The sequence below is a fragment of the Mirounga leonina genome, unplaced genomic scaffold (genome assembly GCF_011800145.1).
Source record: "Mirounga leonina isolate KUSES-001 unplaced genomic scaffold, KU_Mleo_1.0 Mir_166, whole genome shotgun sequence".
In the NCBI taxonomy this organism is placed as follows: domain Eukaryota; kingdom Metazoa; phylum Chordata; class Mammalia; order Carnivora; family Phocidae; genus Mirounga; species Mirounga leonina.
The window spans coordinates 24,419,656-24,435,544 of record NW_023270418.1 but is presented as its reverse complement, the minus strand read 5'-3'; the positions used below and the strand labels follow the sequence as shown (position 1 = coordinate 24,435,544).

General features: G+C 40.5%; 1 protein-coding gene across 11 annotated transcripts in view; it reads left to right on the top strand.

Moving 5' to 3' along the window:
* CELF1 (CUGBP Elav-like family member 1) overlaps positions 1-15,889 on the top strand; it is an 80,591-nt gene that overhangs the window by 8,843 nt on the left and 55,859 nt on the right. For 5 of the 11 annotated variants that reach the window (XM_035012825.1, XM_035012824.1, XM_035012838.1 and 2 more), the window contains exon 2: positions 8,006-8,142. The exons of 4 other annotated variants lie outside the window; for them this stretch is intronic. The gene's annotated coding sequence lies outside the window, so the exon portion shown is untranslated. Of the gene's footprint in view, positions 1-8,005; positions 8,152-15,423; positions 15,588-15,889 lie in introns of those variants that run through there. 2 more of the 11 variants (XM_035012834.1, XM_035012827.1) reach the window with 2 other exon arrangements.

The window sequence follows — 15,889 nt, the reverse complement described above, 5'->3', positions numbered from 1 at the left end:
ATCAAAATTTTCTTGAGGCATTGAGGCATGGGTGTTTTTTTTTCCCTTCAGACTGACCATTGTTTTACCTCCCCCCCCCCCTTTTTTTTAAGATTTTATTTATTTGATAGAGACACAGCGAGAGAGGGAACACAAGCAGAGGGAGTGGGAGAGGGAGAAGCAGGCTTCCTGCCGAGCAGGGAGCCCGATGCGGGGCTCGATCCCAGGACCCTGGGATCCTGACCTGAGCCGAAGGCAGACGCTTAACGACTTAGCCACCCAGACGCCCCCTTTTTCCCCCCCTTTTTTCAAGTAAGCTCTACACCTGATTTGGGGCTTGAACGCAACGACACTGAGATCAAGTGCTCTGGGGCACCTGGGTGGCTCAGTCCTTAAGCGTCTGCCTTCAGCTCAGGTCATGATCCCAGGGTCCCGCATCGTTCTCCCTGCTCAGCCGGAAGCTGCTTCTCCCTCTCACCCTGCTTGTGTTCCCTCTCTCGCTGTCTCTCTCTGTCAAAAAAAAAAAAACAAAAGAATCCCATGCTCTACTGACTGAGCCAGCCAGATGCCCCAGTTGTTTTAAAATTTTTATACAGAGAACATGAATTTTATAAATATGAAAAGTAACATTAAAATTAGACTTTTTTTTTCCTCAAGGGATGAGAAAGCCTAGTTAGGGGAGACTGTGAATACTGCGTAAGTTATTTCAGTATCTAAAATGATTGAAAGCATTTTAGCTCTTAGAACTTTGTGAAGTTCTGGGGCGCCTGGGCGGCTCAGTCGTTAAGCGTCTGCCTTCGGCTCAGGTCATAATCCCAGGGTCCTGGGATCGAGTCCCACATCGGGCTCCCTGCTCTACAGGGAGTCTGCTTCTCCCTCTGCCTGCCGCTCCCTCTGCTTGTGTTCCCTCTCTCGCTGTGTCTCTCTCTGTCGAATAAATAAATAAAATCTTAAAAAAAAAAACAAAAACTTTGTGAAGTTCTGATGTGACCCTCTTACCAGCTGACCTCCCCACTTTACAGGAAATGGACTCACTTTCACAACAGCTTTTGGATTGTAACATTTTGATTTTTCTTTTCCTCCACTTAGAAAATAATGGTAGCAAATATAAAGAAAAATGGTGAGTTCTAGTTTAGAGACTGCAGTGAGATCTGATGGATCTCACTTAATTTTAATATGTCACTTGGGGATGTGTTCATAGGTGCAGAGTGGCTTTAGAAGGAACTGTTCACTAACTTTTCTGACCTCCATGGACTGCCAACTCTTCTAACAGCTGTGTTCAGCTTTGACAAAATGGAGTTGAATATCACTTTTGCCCTATGTTGAAACTGCTGAAACTTTATTTTCAAGTTGGGAAGAAATGTCTTTAGTTTGGGGATTATACAAAATGAAGTTTTTTGTTTCCAAAGCTGTTTAATTTTATAGTGTCATACTTTCAATTTTGGAAGGTCAGTAGTTTCCATTTACATGACATTGCTACTCTTCAGCAAAAGAATCACTAAATTAGAAACTGTCACCACTTTCTCATTGTTCTTTTACCTTTTTGTTTCCTGTGAGATTGAAGAGACTGGGAATGTGTGATATTTTGGCGATAATGTGGGGTAACTAAGAATCTACAGTGTGTAGACTGTCTTTTTTAACCCATTATTTGGACATCTGTTAAGTTTTTGCTAGTTTCTGTTTTGTACCGATAATTTACTGTAGGCTTTTCCCAGTTTCTTTGTGCTTGTAGCTTTTGTGTATGGAAAACACTCTTTTTTGCTCCAGTTCCCTCCCCCCACACTACCATCACAGCTTGGCTACTGTTTCTTTCTTTCCTGCATGACTTCTGTCTGTGTGATGCTGCCAACTTACCATGCTAGATGGGGTGGGATTTTACTAGTGAGAAACACCTGTGCCTCCTCTTGGCTGCCTGCCTGATTCTGAATGCTGTTACCTGAGCAAGAACCTTAGGGGTCTGGAGAGTGAAAGGAAGTCAGGGTAGTGGTGACAAGCAATCTGAAAATCCGTAACTGACATCATCAGCTAACTGGTTATTACTGCATATTGAAGCAGTACTGTTTTGTGATCATATTGCCATTTTAAGCCTTGTAGCAGGTTTTCAACAAGGATGTTTCACTGGAGGTGGTTCTGTTCCTTAGGTCTGCATTTCTTAGACGGCTAGAGCAAGAGGAGCAGGCTTTGCATTTTTCATTTGTCAGCCTTTCCCTGCTCATGGTTCGATTTCTGTTTGTCATTTAGTGCACAGTTTCTCATGAAGCTTTTTCTGTCCATCCATCCAAATACTGTATTGTAGGATATTATTTTTTTTTTTTAAGATTTTTTTTATTTATTTGCGAGAGAGAGAATGAGAGACACAGAGCATGAGAGGGAGGAGGGTCAGAGGGAGAAGCAGACTCCCTGCCGAGCAGGGAGCCCGATGCGGGACTCGATCCCAGGACTCCAGGATCATGACCTGAGCCGAAGGCAGTCGCTTAACCAACTGAGCCACCCAGGCGCCCTGTAGGATATTATTTAGTATTTTACTAGACACATTTTTTCATTTCAGCAAGCTTTTAAGCTTTTTTGAGCATGGAGATTGCTTTATTGCTTAGTGTATTATATAACTTAAAAAACATTTTTTTAAGACTTTATTCATTTGTCAGAGACAGAGAGCGAACACAAGCAGGGGGAGCGGCAGACAGAGGGAGAAGCACGCTCCCTGCTGAGCAAGGAGCCCGATGTGGGACTCGATCCCAGGATCCTGGGATCATGACCTGAGCCGAAGGCAGACGCTAAACCGACTGAGCCACCCTGGCATCCCCCCCAAAATTTTTTTTAAAGTAAGCTCTAGGCCTAATGTGGGGCTTGAACGCATGACGCCAAGATCAAGAGTCACATGCTCTCCTGACTGAGCCAGCCAGTCACCTCGTGTATTATATAACATTGAGGAGTCAGGCACACAGTCCCTACGCTAATTACACTCTGTAACCTAGCCCTTCTTGTAAAAGCTTATTGGACCAGAGGTAGACACCTAACTCAAGCTGGGCAAATCAGTTTCTCCTAGGAATTTGAGATTGTGACTGAGATTTAAGTCTTTTTTTTTTTTTTTAAGATTTTATTTATTTATTTATTTGAGAGCAAGAACATAAGCAGGGAGGAGGGGCAGAGGGAGAGGGAGCAGACCCCCTGCTGAACAGAGAGCCTGATGTGGGGTTCCATCCCAGGACCCTGGGATCATGACCTGAGCTGAAGGCAGACGCTTAACTGACTGAGCCACCCAGGTGTCCCACGATTTAAGTCTTTAGGGAACAAACATGTAACCTGTTCCAAGAAAACTTGAAACATATCAATTCACATGCACAGTCAAGTCCAGGCTTGTCATATATCAGGAAGCAGTGAAGACCAGTCTTGTCATATATCAGGAAGCAGTGAAGACCAGTCTGCAAGGAGGGATAATTAAGTAGATTCATCCTGAAAGAAGTATAGATGAGAAATGCATCTCTGGAGAGAGAGGCAGCCATCCACATGCAGACTAGAAACCTAGGTGCTTAAAGCCTTTCCTACTTTCTGCCTTTGGATTCTTTGAGATACTCCAGTATCCTTTCAATTAATTCCATTTCTTTGCTTAGGCTAGCTTGAAGGTTTCTCTTAATTACAACCAAAAGCTTTGAAGAGAGTACAGAGCTCTAACATTTCTTAAATTCATTTGAATTTTAGCATAGTCAGGCCTAGGATCATGGCTTTTGGAAGATTGCCCTTTGCCCCCAACAGGCGCCCCTCACCCCCACACTCCCTTAGGCTGCTTGAGGTCTTGGCTCCTCTGTCTGTAGTGTAGACGTTCACCTATGCTGTAGCTTTTGGTGTATAGAGCACTCTTCTGGTGCTTTTCCAAATCAAGATGGAGGTTTTGTTCTTACACATTTTTAATGATTATTTGTTTAGTTTATCTATTTAGTTTATTTGCTTAGATTATTCATTCTTTTCAGCATATGCAACTGATAATAAAATAATACTGCTATTTCAGATAGGTAACTTAAGGTGAGCCATCATTTTAAAAGAATTTTTTGTGAGGCATATGGATTAAGTTCTTCTTTTCTAGTTGAGTAACACATTTGTTTTAGTTCCTGATTGTTTCCTCTTAAGGAAAGTTGATGGACTTGAGTGGAATACAATAATGTGAGTTGAATGGCAGTTGAGACTTTAAACAAAGGGTAATGGTGAATGGCTGTGTGCCCAGTTGATGGAGTCTGTCTCGTCTGGGCTCAGTTAGTAACTTCATGAATGATCTGTAATAGGAGCATCACAGTGGTGTTTTTCTCTTTGAGAAATGTTAATGAGGGAGAGAGAGAAGCTCTGAGAGAGATAGTTTAAGTCTTCTAATTTTTTTCTTCCTATGATCATTTGGTATTTATTAAGTTGAAAGACTTTATTCCAGAAAAATGTAAAATTTCCCTGTAATATTAAGGAGCAGGAATTAAGAGACTAGAGCCAGCTTTGAAATGTGGGTTTGCATACAACCAGGAAGGAATGGATTTGCAGGGTAGAAAAAACTGGAAGACATTATTTCACAATGGAGGCCAACCTAATTGTGACTGTGTACCTAACCAGTTACACCTTCATGGAGTGCACATATGATACTGAGCTGAATGCTCTGCATAGAGGAAGGTTTTTTTTTTTTAAGATTTTATTTATTTGCGAGAGAGAGAATGAGAGACAGAGAGCATGAGAGGGAGGAGGGTCAGAGGGAGAAGCAGACTCCCTGCTGAGCAGGGAGCCTGATGCGGGACTCGATCCCCGGACTCCGGGATCATGACCTGAGCCGAAGGCAGTTGCTTAACCAACTGAGCCACCCAGGCGCCCCGAGGCATAGAGGAAGTTTTATTGTCCATAGTGCTCAGTGGTATTGGGCCCTTGTGCAAAGTAGAGACTCGATAAATATTTTTTAAATATTCCATGTCTGGTCAAATGGCACTTTTATGTTTTGAGACCGTTCAGTACTGAGGAATAGGAAGAAAATCTTTTAAAGTTGAAATTCTAAGAATTTCAGTTGTTCGCATCATTGTCTTTTGAAGATAATCAGTACAAGGAGTTTTCTGAAAAATAAAAAAGTAAGCTTTCCATTGAAAGACATTTAGTTGGCTAAGATTTGTACTATAAAAGCCTTTGTGTACCTCTGTAATCTTGAAACCTCATATTGTATACTGCCTGGACAAAATCAGAAGGCTTCTAGACAACCCTGATTCTGGCTCTGTTTTCTCTAGCTCCAGAGAATAAGAAAAGGAGAATCTGATACTGCTGGCAGTCTATGCTCTCTTGCTTTTCTGGGCCAAGACATGCGTTTAAAAATAAAATCAAGGAAATTGTAAACCAGTAGTAAAAACGAATAAAGCACCCAGGGGTTTGCTTCCTCTCATGTCCTGTGGCCTGAGTCTCTCTTTTTTCAAGCCGTTAGGCTGGTATTAAACTAAGGTGGCAAAACTGTGCTCTGGCTTTGTCCTTCTTTGCGTCCCCTTTTAAATTTATAGGAAAGAATTATGGAAAGACACCGTGTTTATTATGTATTTGTTTTTATCATATACTATTTCTGTTTAATACCCTCTGGGATACATTTACAAGTGCAATTAAAAAAAAAAAAAGCCTGCAAACTTCTTTATTGAAATCAAGTGCTATTTTTATTTATTAATGTTCATTTGTCTGGCGTAACTTTGCTCTGGCCTAAGAAAGACCTAGAGAAAGACCTCATTCTGTTCCAGGAAGCGTACAACTTAGAAAAATGTTTTTTGAATTCTGACTGCTCCAACTTCTGTGAACAAACCAGATCCACAGATCAGGTTTGTAAACGATCTGTTTTCTTAAGGTATCTTCTAACAGGATGGGTCTCAGGGGAAGCTGAGTGGCAGCACACATTTAGCTGGGAGTAGCAGTTCATCTCCCTGACGTACATCCCCTTTGTCCACACAAAGCAATTTTGGTGGCAGGCTTAGAATTTAAATGTACACTTCTCTGTTCTGGTCCAGTTTGTCTTATTTAATCCATTTTATTTTTTATGTTTCGTATGTCTGATATATTTCTAATATAATCATGTAGAAACCTGCTTTGGAGAACTCTGAAGTCTTGATAGGAAAAATTCTGAATTTATTGTATGCAAAATGGTGATCTGGAAAGAAATAGCATACATAGGTCACTGAAACTATTGAGTTTGTATTTATTTGTTTTTATGAATGGGGGAAGGTTAAGACTTGAATATATTTTATTCTTTTGTAAGAGAGTCACTGAAACAGTTTCTGATATTTCTTCAGCATTGTATACTACATGGTAATATTTCTTGAAGATAGCTTGCTGATGAAAAAATTGAATCAGGCTTTCTGAATTGCCAGATCCAGAACATCAAAAAATGCTTTGGACCAAAAAAAAAAAAAGAGAGAGAGAGAGAGGCCTGCTGGATCCACCCCCAGGAATCCTAATGGGTCCCCATGGTAACAGCCTCCTTGCTTACAACTTGTCACTGTGTAACTGTCACTGGAGTTCAGAGAAAAGCCAGTATATCAAGAACTGTGTGGCATTAACTACTCCTTGATAAAATGCTGTTGCACATTTGAAACGAGACAGAAATAGAAAGTTAAAGGTTTTAATTTCTGTGTTCCATTAATTAGATGCTTTAAAAAGCTGCCTAATTATGGTAAGGTGCAGCAGTGGGAAGGTGGTGGGTGGCCGAGGCAGGGCTTAGGAGGAAGCCAGAGTCTCAGAAGGTTAGAATCTTCAGGGTTTTTTCTTCTCTAATCCTTTCATTTTGCAAATGAGGGAAGTGAAATGCCTTACTTAGGTTCACAGAGAAGCAGAAACAGGATTCCAGCCCAGGCCTTCTAATTTCCAGCATAATGTTCTGCTGTCTCTACTCACACCTTGCATTTACCATGCCTCTTTGTTTCATAAATGAAGTCTCAATTTCTGAGGTTAGAAAAGGACCTTAGAGGTTATGCAGAAAAACTTTCTGCCCTGCAAAGGAGTCCTGTTTGCACCATCATGGGCAGGCAGCCTCTGTTTCTTCCCTCAGGTGGGGGTTATCTGTTTAGTCAGCAAGAACCTCCTTGCCTGAGTTCAAAGAGAAGATAGTTTTACATGGGAAATTTTAAAGCTATATGCCTTATTTTTCTTCTCTAATAAAATAGCAATTGAAAATCAGACCTGAATGTTTTTTATTAGCCTGTTTATCTCCATTTAAGTCATGCTTGTCAGTCATGACAAGACAGATAGTTCTTTAAAAGAATTATGTCCTGCCTAAACCCTAGAACTTTGAAAAGGTAATGCCATATTTGGAACAAGCTAGTCTTCTAATGGGTGGGAGGGAAGAGATTGATAAATGTTATATTCAGCTTAAAGTATTTTATAATGTGCTTAATAAGATGAAATTGATTGTAAGCTAGAGTATCAAAAGAGGCCTCAATATACTTGAAAAGCAAAATCAAAGCCAAATAGGCAAGTGGTTTTGTATTCTTGTGGTGCATTTATGAATGCTTTTGTATAGAGTAGGTTCATTTACATAAAAGTGAGTTTTGGGTTCAAAACCAACATTATTTAGGCAATTATTAATCACCTATGCCAAAACACTCTTTGGTCTACTTTTTGGATGTCCTGTTGCTCAGTGTGCCAGTCATCAAATGCCCTTGTCAGAGAGGGCTTCAGCTTTTATTTCACTTTTCCTCTTTCAGAGTTGCTTGAAAGGTAGTAATAGGTAAACATTTAAGATTATAAACTTCAGGGGCGCCTAGCTGCCTCAGGCGGTGGAGCATGGGACTCTTGATCTGGGGTCATGAGTGCAAGCACCACCTTGGGCGGAGAGCCTACTTAAAAAAAAAAATTATTAGCCTGAGGTTTTTTTTTTTTTTTAATACCTTTTAAGATAAAAGCACACATGCATATTTTCTAAGATATACAGAAATGTTTTCAGTTTCTCATAACACAGATATTTTTTCCTCGAAGAATTTACCATACCTAAAAATGGAGAATTTGGCTCCAAGATTAACTTTTCTTTTTGTCTTACCAGAAAATTAAAGTGAAAATGCTGTTGGCAGTCTTTTGCTGTCTTGACTTCAACACAGTAGAGAATGCTATAATGAAAATGTGGCTGAGTTTTTAATATTCTGGGATTTCATGACCACCAGCACTTGTTGTGCAGCCAAGGTAATTAAGGTAATCAAATATTTTAGTCATTAGTAGGTTTGGCCTGGCTCTTAAAGAAATCTCTAATCCTAGCTGTATTTCCCGTGCCCTTTTCCTTTTTAGTCTACAACACTTATTATTTAGTTGTTCTGGCTCTTAATTTGACCAGTGAGTTTTTGCATAAAAGTTCATTTGTGAAGTTTTTCTTGATTAGAAAGTATGCCAAATTATAGTGTAATGAAAGAAATTGTTAGACTTCACATTGATGGGGGAGGGAGGAGAGACAGAGACGGGTGGGATGGGAGAAGAGAGATACGGTTGCATCCTTACCATTTGATAGACAAGGAAGTTTGAAGTGTTAGGAACCGCTTTGAGGAGAGTAACTTATTTGGGGCACCCAGCTATTAAGTGGTAGGACACTGTGGGACTACCAGTCCACACTATAGATGCTGTACTCTTTTCCTATACTTTTCCGGCTTGTTGAGGCCCAGTCTCCTAACAGTAATGGAATAATTTATTTTTGTAGCCACTCCTTTTCCTGTGGTAATATAATTTTTAACCATTAAATCGGTGATGTAAATTCAGTATCTCATTCTAGAAGTTCTTAGGTTGAGAGAGTTAGGAAAGTAGGCACATCTATTAACTGCCCTGGTGTGAGATATTTTTTGTGTACCTTAGCTAAACTGTTTACCTGTTTTCTTATCAAAAAGTGGGAGTGATTTACCCTTAACAGAAGTGGCGTGGAAATGTGATTTTAAGGTAGTAGCATTCATAGCATCCTCAAGTCTTTTTAAAAAAAATGCATGGATCATAATAAAGTTCCTATTGGAGGTATCCCTCTCACGGGTCATTTAATAGATCAGAAAACTGGATGTTAACAGCTTTATTTGGTTCCCTGACGAGACATGATGTGACATTAAAGATTGTCATCTCCTCCCACCCCCCCCTTTTTTAAAAGATTTTATTTATTTATTTGACAGAGAGACACAGCGAGAGAGGGAACACAAACAGGGGGAGTGGGAGAGGGAGAAGCAGGCTTCCCGCGGAGCAGGGAGCCCGATGCGGGGTTCAATCCCAGGACCCTGGGATCATGACCTGAGCCGAAGGCAGACGCTTAACGACTGAGCCACCCAGGTGCCCCCTACCCCCCTTTTTAAAAGCTAGTCACTCTCTCCCAACTCTCACGCCCCGTAGCCATCCTTTTGGCTCTGATAATTACTTAGTTCTTTTTTTTTTTTTTTAAGATTTAGAGAGAGAGTGCAAGGGAGAGGGAGAAAGAATCTCAAGCAGACTCCCCACTGAGCATGGAGCTCTCTGTGGGGGCTCGATCTCATGACCCTGAGATCATAATCTGAGCCAGAATCAAGTTGGGTGCTCAACTGACTGAGCCACCCAGGTGCCCCAGAAAATGACTTCTTAATTCTAAGCAGCCATAGTCCATGAGCTCCTAGAAAAGAGAGAGAAAGAGAACCCCAGTCTCTCCAGGGGGCCTTTCAGTCTGTGCCATATTTACCAAGCAATCTGTCTGGTCTGTGACCACGTCCTCTTTTGTCTGGGCCCACATGAAAGAATGTCCCAAATGCTATCTTGATATATGTCCTCACTAGCGATCTTGTTCTTTAAGCCTCCTTTTACAGGTTGATTCACAGTAGGGGAGTCATGTTCAGAAACTTTCTGATAGCCTGAATTTTCTTGTCTTTCATCTCTTTGCTTCTATTTATGTTCTTTTTACCTCTTCCTTGAGCTTGCACCTTCTGCATAGTTGACTCTATTATATCATCTTTGGGGCTGCAGAATAAAGTTGGAAGATTTTAAAGTTAAAGTTCCCAGAATAATGTAGTCGCCCACATTGCACATATGTCACATTTTGAGTTTACTAGTTAAGCCTCTAAATATGTGCTTTATATACAGTATGTGCAGTGTGATGACTTAGGTTGCCATGAGAACCTAAAAATTTTAGGCTTAAATTGTTCAGCAGCAGACACACATTTTTCCCTTATTGTCTTAGAGGGAGGCTAATTTCTTCTTTTGTCTAATACACTTTTTACAAATTGAGATATTAGGCAGTGGCCATTCTCATATATTCCTTCCTGCTAACCGGATGGGTAGCTTCTTTGTCTATTATCAGTCTCCTTCACTGCAATCTTCCATGCTCTAGTTTTTTTCCTCTGTACTTGTCTCCTATTACTTTCTTTGCTACAGGATAGAATTAGAGGTAGGAAACTGGAAGCTTTACCTTTTAAAAAAATGTACCTAGTATGAGAGGAGCTATATAGTGGGATATCCCTAACACACCTGAGGAATTCTGGTCTCATGTAAGCCTCCTGAGATGAGCTGTTGGGATAACATTGGCTTGAAAACCTTTTTTTTTTTTTTTTTTTAAGTATTGTAATGTTAGTCTGTCATCTAAAAGTAATTCAGGTTCAGTTTGAATTGGAATACGTTATTTTGAGTAATTTTTGGCCAGGGTAACTTGTTTATTTATTTTTTTTTATAAGATTTTATTTATTTATTTGACAGACCGAGCACAAGCAGGGGGAGCAGCAAAGGGAGAGGGAGAAACAGACTCCCTGCCGAGCAGAGAGCCTGATGCGGGACTCGATCCCAGGACCCTGGGATCATGACCTGAGCCAAAGGCAGATGCTTAACGACTGAGCCACCCAGGCACCCCTAACTTGTTTATTCTTGACTGGGGTTAGTCATGAGGACTCCCTTCTTTTTGGACCAGGCAGTACAAGGGGAGATAAAAGGATGTTAGAGGTGGAACAGACTGTATATTGTTTAGTCTTAAATCTATTTTGGATCATGGACCCCCTTTTGAAAATCTGGTAAAAAGTTATGGACCTATTTCCCTATAAATAGAAGTAAATAAGTATAGTTGACCCTTGAACAGTGCAGAGATTAGGAATGTGCTGATCCGGCACAGTAGAAAACCCACTTACAACTTTGGATGCTCTAGAAACTTTACTAATAGCCTACTGTTGACTAGAAAGCCTTACTGATAACATAAATGGTTAACATATATTTTGTATGTTATATGTATTATATACTGAATTCTTACAAGAAACTATAGAAAAGAAAATGTTACTAAGAAAATCATAAGGAAGGGCGCCTGGGTGGCTCAGTTGGTTAAGTGACTGCCTTCGGCTCAGGTCATGATCCTGGAGTCTCTGGATCGAGTCCCGCATCGGGCTCCCTGCTCAGCAGGGAGTCTGCTTCTCCCTCTGACCCTCCCCCCTCATGCTCTCTCTCTATCTCATTCTCTCTCAGATAAATAAATAAAATCTTAAAAAAAAAAAATCATAAGGAAGAGAAGATACATTTATAGTACTATACTGTATCAAAAAAATCAAGTAAGTGGATCTATGCAGTTCAAACCCATGTTGTTCAAGGGTCAACTGTGCATAAATACATTCTACGTATATATGTAAAATTTTGCACATAATGGAGTTTATGGAATATCCATGAACTATCCAGGAATTCTGAATCCTTAGATATGGACTGCTGTTGTGGTCCGGTACCATTTTTCACTTGAGGAAATGGGAAATAAGTGACTAGCCCAAGACCACACTATAGGTGTTTATAGTTATTTTGAATTTGAGGTTATACTGTAATTACCTTGGTATACACAGTTGTGGTCTTTTGCATCGTGTTCTTTATTTTTACCTAGTTGTCTTCACATAAGTAACCTCGGTAAAGTATGTAATAGATAATTAAAGCTGTGCTCTTACCCAAAAAGTAGAATGTTAATTCGCAATAAGTTACTTTTTGGGAAATCAAAACAGGCTGCCCAGAAAAACTAAATATATATAAACCACTATATACAATTAAGAGATTTTTTAATAAAATGTTGAACGCTTGCATGTCTGTGTTTTGTTGGACATGAAAAGTGCTCTACTGCAGGGATCCTGATGTGTTCTTTTCTTTTTCAGTATATCAGACGGTGTGGACAGGGCTCTGCCTTGCGCTAGGAGATCTAGGTAGTAGGATTGAGAGGTCAAGTTTGCTATCATTTAGCATTCTTTGCTCATCATTACAACATTACAAGGGGCAAAGAAAAATATTAAAATTCCCAAATGGTTAGTTTGCTGATAAAATACATTAGAGCAAGTAATTATGGTGGATATGTTTTATCTTGAGAATTTGAAGAATTTTCTTAAGTTTTCTTAAGGTTACTTACGTGAAGACAACTAGGTAAAAATAAAGAACATGATGCAAAAGACCACAACTGTATATACCAAGGTGATTACAGTATAACCTCAAAATCAAAATGACTATAAACATCTATAGTGTGGTCTTGGACTAGTCACTTCTTATTTCCCATTTCCTCAAGAGAAAGGGGGGGCTCCCTCGTGTATTTGTATATTTATGCCCCATAAGCTTGGGCTCATGCACACATATATATCAGACAGTTCAGTGATGGGAAGGAACTAGGCAGGGCTCTCTTCTCTGGAGCTTCCCATTGTGGCTGAATGACTGGCAGTATTTTGTAATCAAAGATCTCAGAGTATATCAGCATCAACATTTTATTTTTCTTTTTTAGAGAGTTGGGGGGGTCGGGGCAGTGGGGGAGAGAGAATATCATCTTAAGCGGGCTCCATGCTCAGTGTGTAGCCCGACACAGGGCTCAGTCTCACGACCCTGAGCCAAAATCAAGAGTTGGACGTTTAACTGAGCCACCTAGGCACCCCTTTTTTTCCTTCCTTCTTTTAAAGGTGGTATAAAATTTCCTCAAAAGGCTAATCAGAGATTTCTGAGATAGAAGAATATGTTCCTGAAAGTATGATATGAGAGACGTTAGCGTGGATGCTAAATTATGGTCTGAATTCATTTTTCTTTTTTTAGAATATATTTTCTCCGAAGTCGGCAAAAACTCTACATTTTTTTTAACTTTACATTTTTAAATTACAGACTCAAAGAACTTCAGAGATGGAGGGACCTTAGAAATCATCTAGTTCAAATATTATAGCCTCATGTTTAAGATAATGGTGGGTGCCCTTAGTGAGAGTACTGGGAGGTGGGACCTGTGGAAAAAGATCTATGTCTGTCTGTCCTGTCTTTTTCTTAATTTGTGTAGCGTTTATAGCTGGTACCCCACACTTTAGCACTAGTCAGATGCTATCAGCTTTTATTATCTCATGTATTAATCTTACCTCAGAACTAGATATTAAGTGTTGGGAGTCAGTGATTACAGTTGATGTTTGTACTGCAGCCCCTGTAATACTGAATATAGACAGTGCCTGGTAAATACTCGGTTGATTCATTATGAGCTAAAGTATGGAATCATTTGAGCCAATCATCCATGCATTTTTTTTAATCTTGGGAGAGCTCCCTCTGGCCAGAAATTGAGCTTCTCATACACTTCACATTGAGATGAATCTGAATGAATTGTTCTAAGCAAAGTAATTCTTGGAAAATAAATATTTGGCTTCTGATTATATGAACCAGCATCTTGGGAAATTAAAATTACATCAGGGGCGCCTGGGTGGCTCAGTCAGTTGAGTGTTCAGCTTATGATTTTGGTTCAGGTCATGATCTTGGGGTCAGGAGATCGAGCCCCACATTGGGTTCCACGCCCAGCAGGGGAGTCTGCTTGAGATTCTCTCCCTCTGCCCCTCCCCCCTCTAAAATAAATAAATCTTTTTTAAAAAGTACATCAGAATTTATTTTAACTTGTACCATTTGCTGCCCCCTCCCAAGAGACCCCAAAAACAGTCTTAGAATTGGGATGAGATCTTGATTCTGAAAACAGCAAAGGGCCAGTGAAGGTTAGGGTTGTTCACACAAATGGGGAATAACCTTTTTTTTTTTTTTTCCATGTTCAATTTCATACTTTAAATGATATTTTAAGCCTCACGGCTACTGCTGATCTGGTAAGAATCTGACCTAGTAAAGTTTTCACACTGTCTTTTCTGTTCCCATGGCTGGGGGATTCTTGGTGTAAGTGACTGAGATTATTGGGAAGTTCCTTGACTGAAATAGAATCTCTCAAACCCTTCTTCAAGTACCAGCCTGTGTGTTTCTGGTTTTTGTCTGGACCATGTGAACAGAATGCATGTGTGTGAGATAATTGGGCTTTTCCTAACGGCCCCCTTTCAGCAACCATGTATGGGTAAAGCTGTTCAGGTCCCTGCTCCTCCCTCTCTGAGCACGGAGCAGAATGTGTTCTGCTGAAGCTGCTGTTCCGCTTTTCAGCTTTCTATATTTGTACAGGAGCAGTGGCCCACTAGCGAGGCGGTGTGGCCGCCCTGTGCACCCATGCTGGCGCAGGCCTGAGCAGGGCTCGCAGTTTGTGTTCTTACGTGCGTCCCTCTGTCTGTCTGTGTACGTTTCTGTGGAGGATTGAGGTTTTCAAGTGAAGGAGGTGATCGTTTGTCTTTTCTGTTTTGTCAGTTATAAATTGTGGAGAATGTTTCAGAATCTTGGGGATGGGGCAGGGAGACAAGATTTGTATTATTTAACAAAATATGTTTTAGGGAGGAAAGCCAAACTGGTAAATAGAGGGTCAGAAATGGTCTTTGGGTTCTCCTCGAAACTTCTCTTTCTAAAGACATTGTGGTTTTTTTTCTTTTATTTTTTTACTGGTCACAGAGGTCAGTTCTTAGGGGTAGAAGTGAATTCCTTGTTTGGCACACAAATTTCCTGATACAAAATTTGAGTAAAAGACTGAGACACCTCCACCTTTTTTTTTTTTTTTTAATGTTCTATTTATTTATTCATGAGAGAGAGAGAGAGGCAGAGGCAGAGGGAGAAGCAGGCTCCCCGCCTAGCAGGGAGCCCGATGTGGGACTTGATCCCAGGACCCCGGGATCATGACCTGAGCCAAAGGCAGACGCTTAACCATCTGAGCCACCCAGGCACCCGACACCTCCACCTTCTTAAGAAATGATTTTATACACATCTTTTTGGAAGAGGGTGTAGTAAGGGCTGAGTCTCTTAACTCGGCCCTTTTCTGGGAAAGGAACTGTGGGAAGTGCCCTGTTGTTTTGGGCTTTGCAGCAAGTGTCCTGTGCTGTGTTGCGTGGATTCAGAGTGCTTTGTAAAGTTTGGCCTTACAGAGGGCTTGTAATGTTTTTTGGTGTCATGTCTATTTAAGGAATAGTAGGGGATGTGACATGTAGACAGATTTCAGGCTGTTTTCAAAGACTATTGGGTTTGTTACTCTATTTTTAAAGGATCATTTTCTTGGTTATGAGATATTCTAATTAGGCAGAAACGAATTCCTCACTTTCGATCAACTTCAGTCTAAATTCAAGTTTGTTTCTTTGTTTTACACTTTCTTTTTACCCCCCCCCCCCCCCGCCATGAGTCATAAGCATGCAGAGTTGGGAATAGAACTTGTCAGCTGAGTAAGGATGAGACAGTTCTCTGCACATATTTGTTGCTGTGGCCGATGAAGAGAGAAAAGGGCTTTAAATGCTGGAGGAACACAGTTCCCTGAGGCAGCTTTTTCCTGTGGCTGTGTGGTATGGTTGGAGAGTTTGTGTGACTATTTGCTGATAGATTCTGGCTTTGAATCACTTAGGAATCTGTTTAGTGACTTGTCCATTGTTGGCTTTGGGTGTATGTGTTTGTTTAGAGTTTGAGACCCGGTGCTGAGTCTCTGGTGGGGCCTGCATACTTAATGACTTTCTAAAATTCTGTTGAGTATGACTTTAAATTGGCTTCACCCTCCCCTTCTTGGTGACTTTTAGTGCCCATCTCATTTTACCATCCTACTAATGTTTTCCTATTTATACTATGAATCACTATACACCCTCTGTAGGGG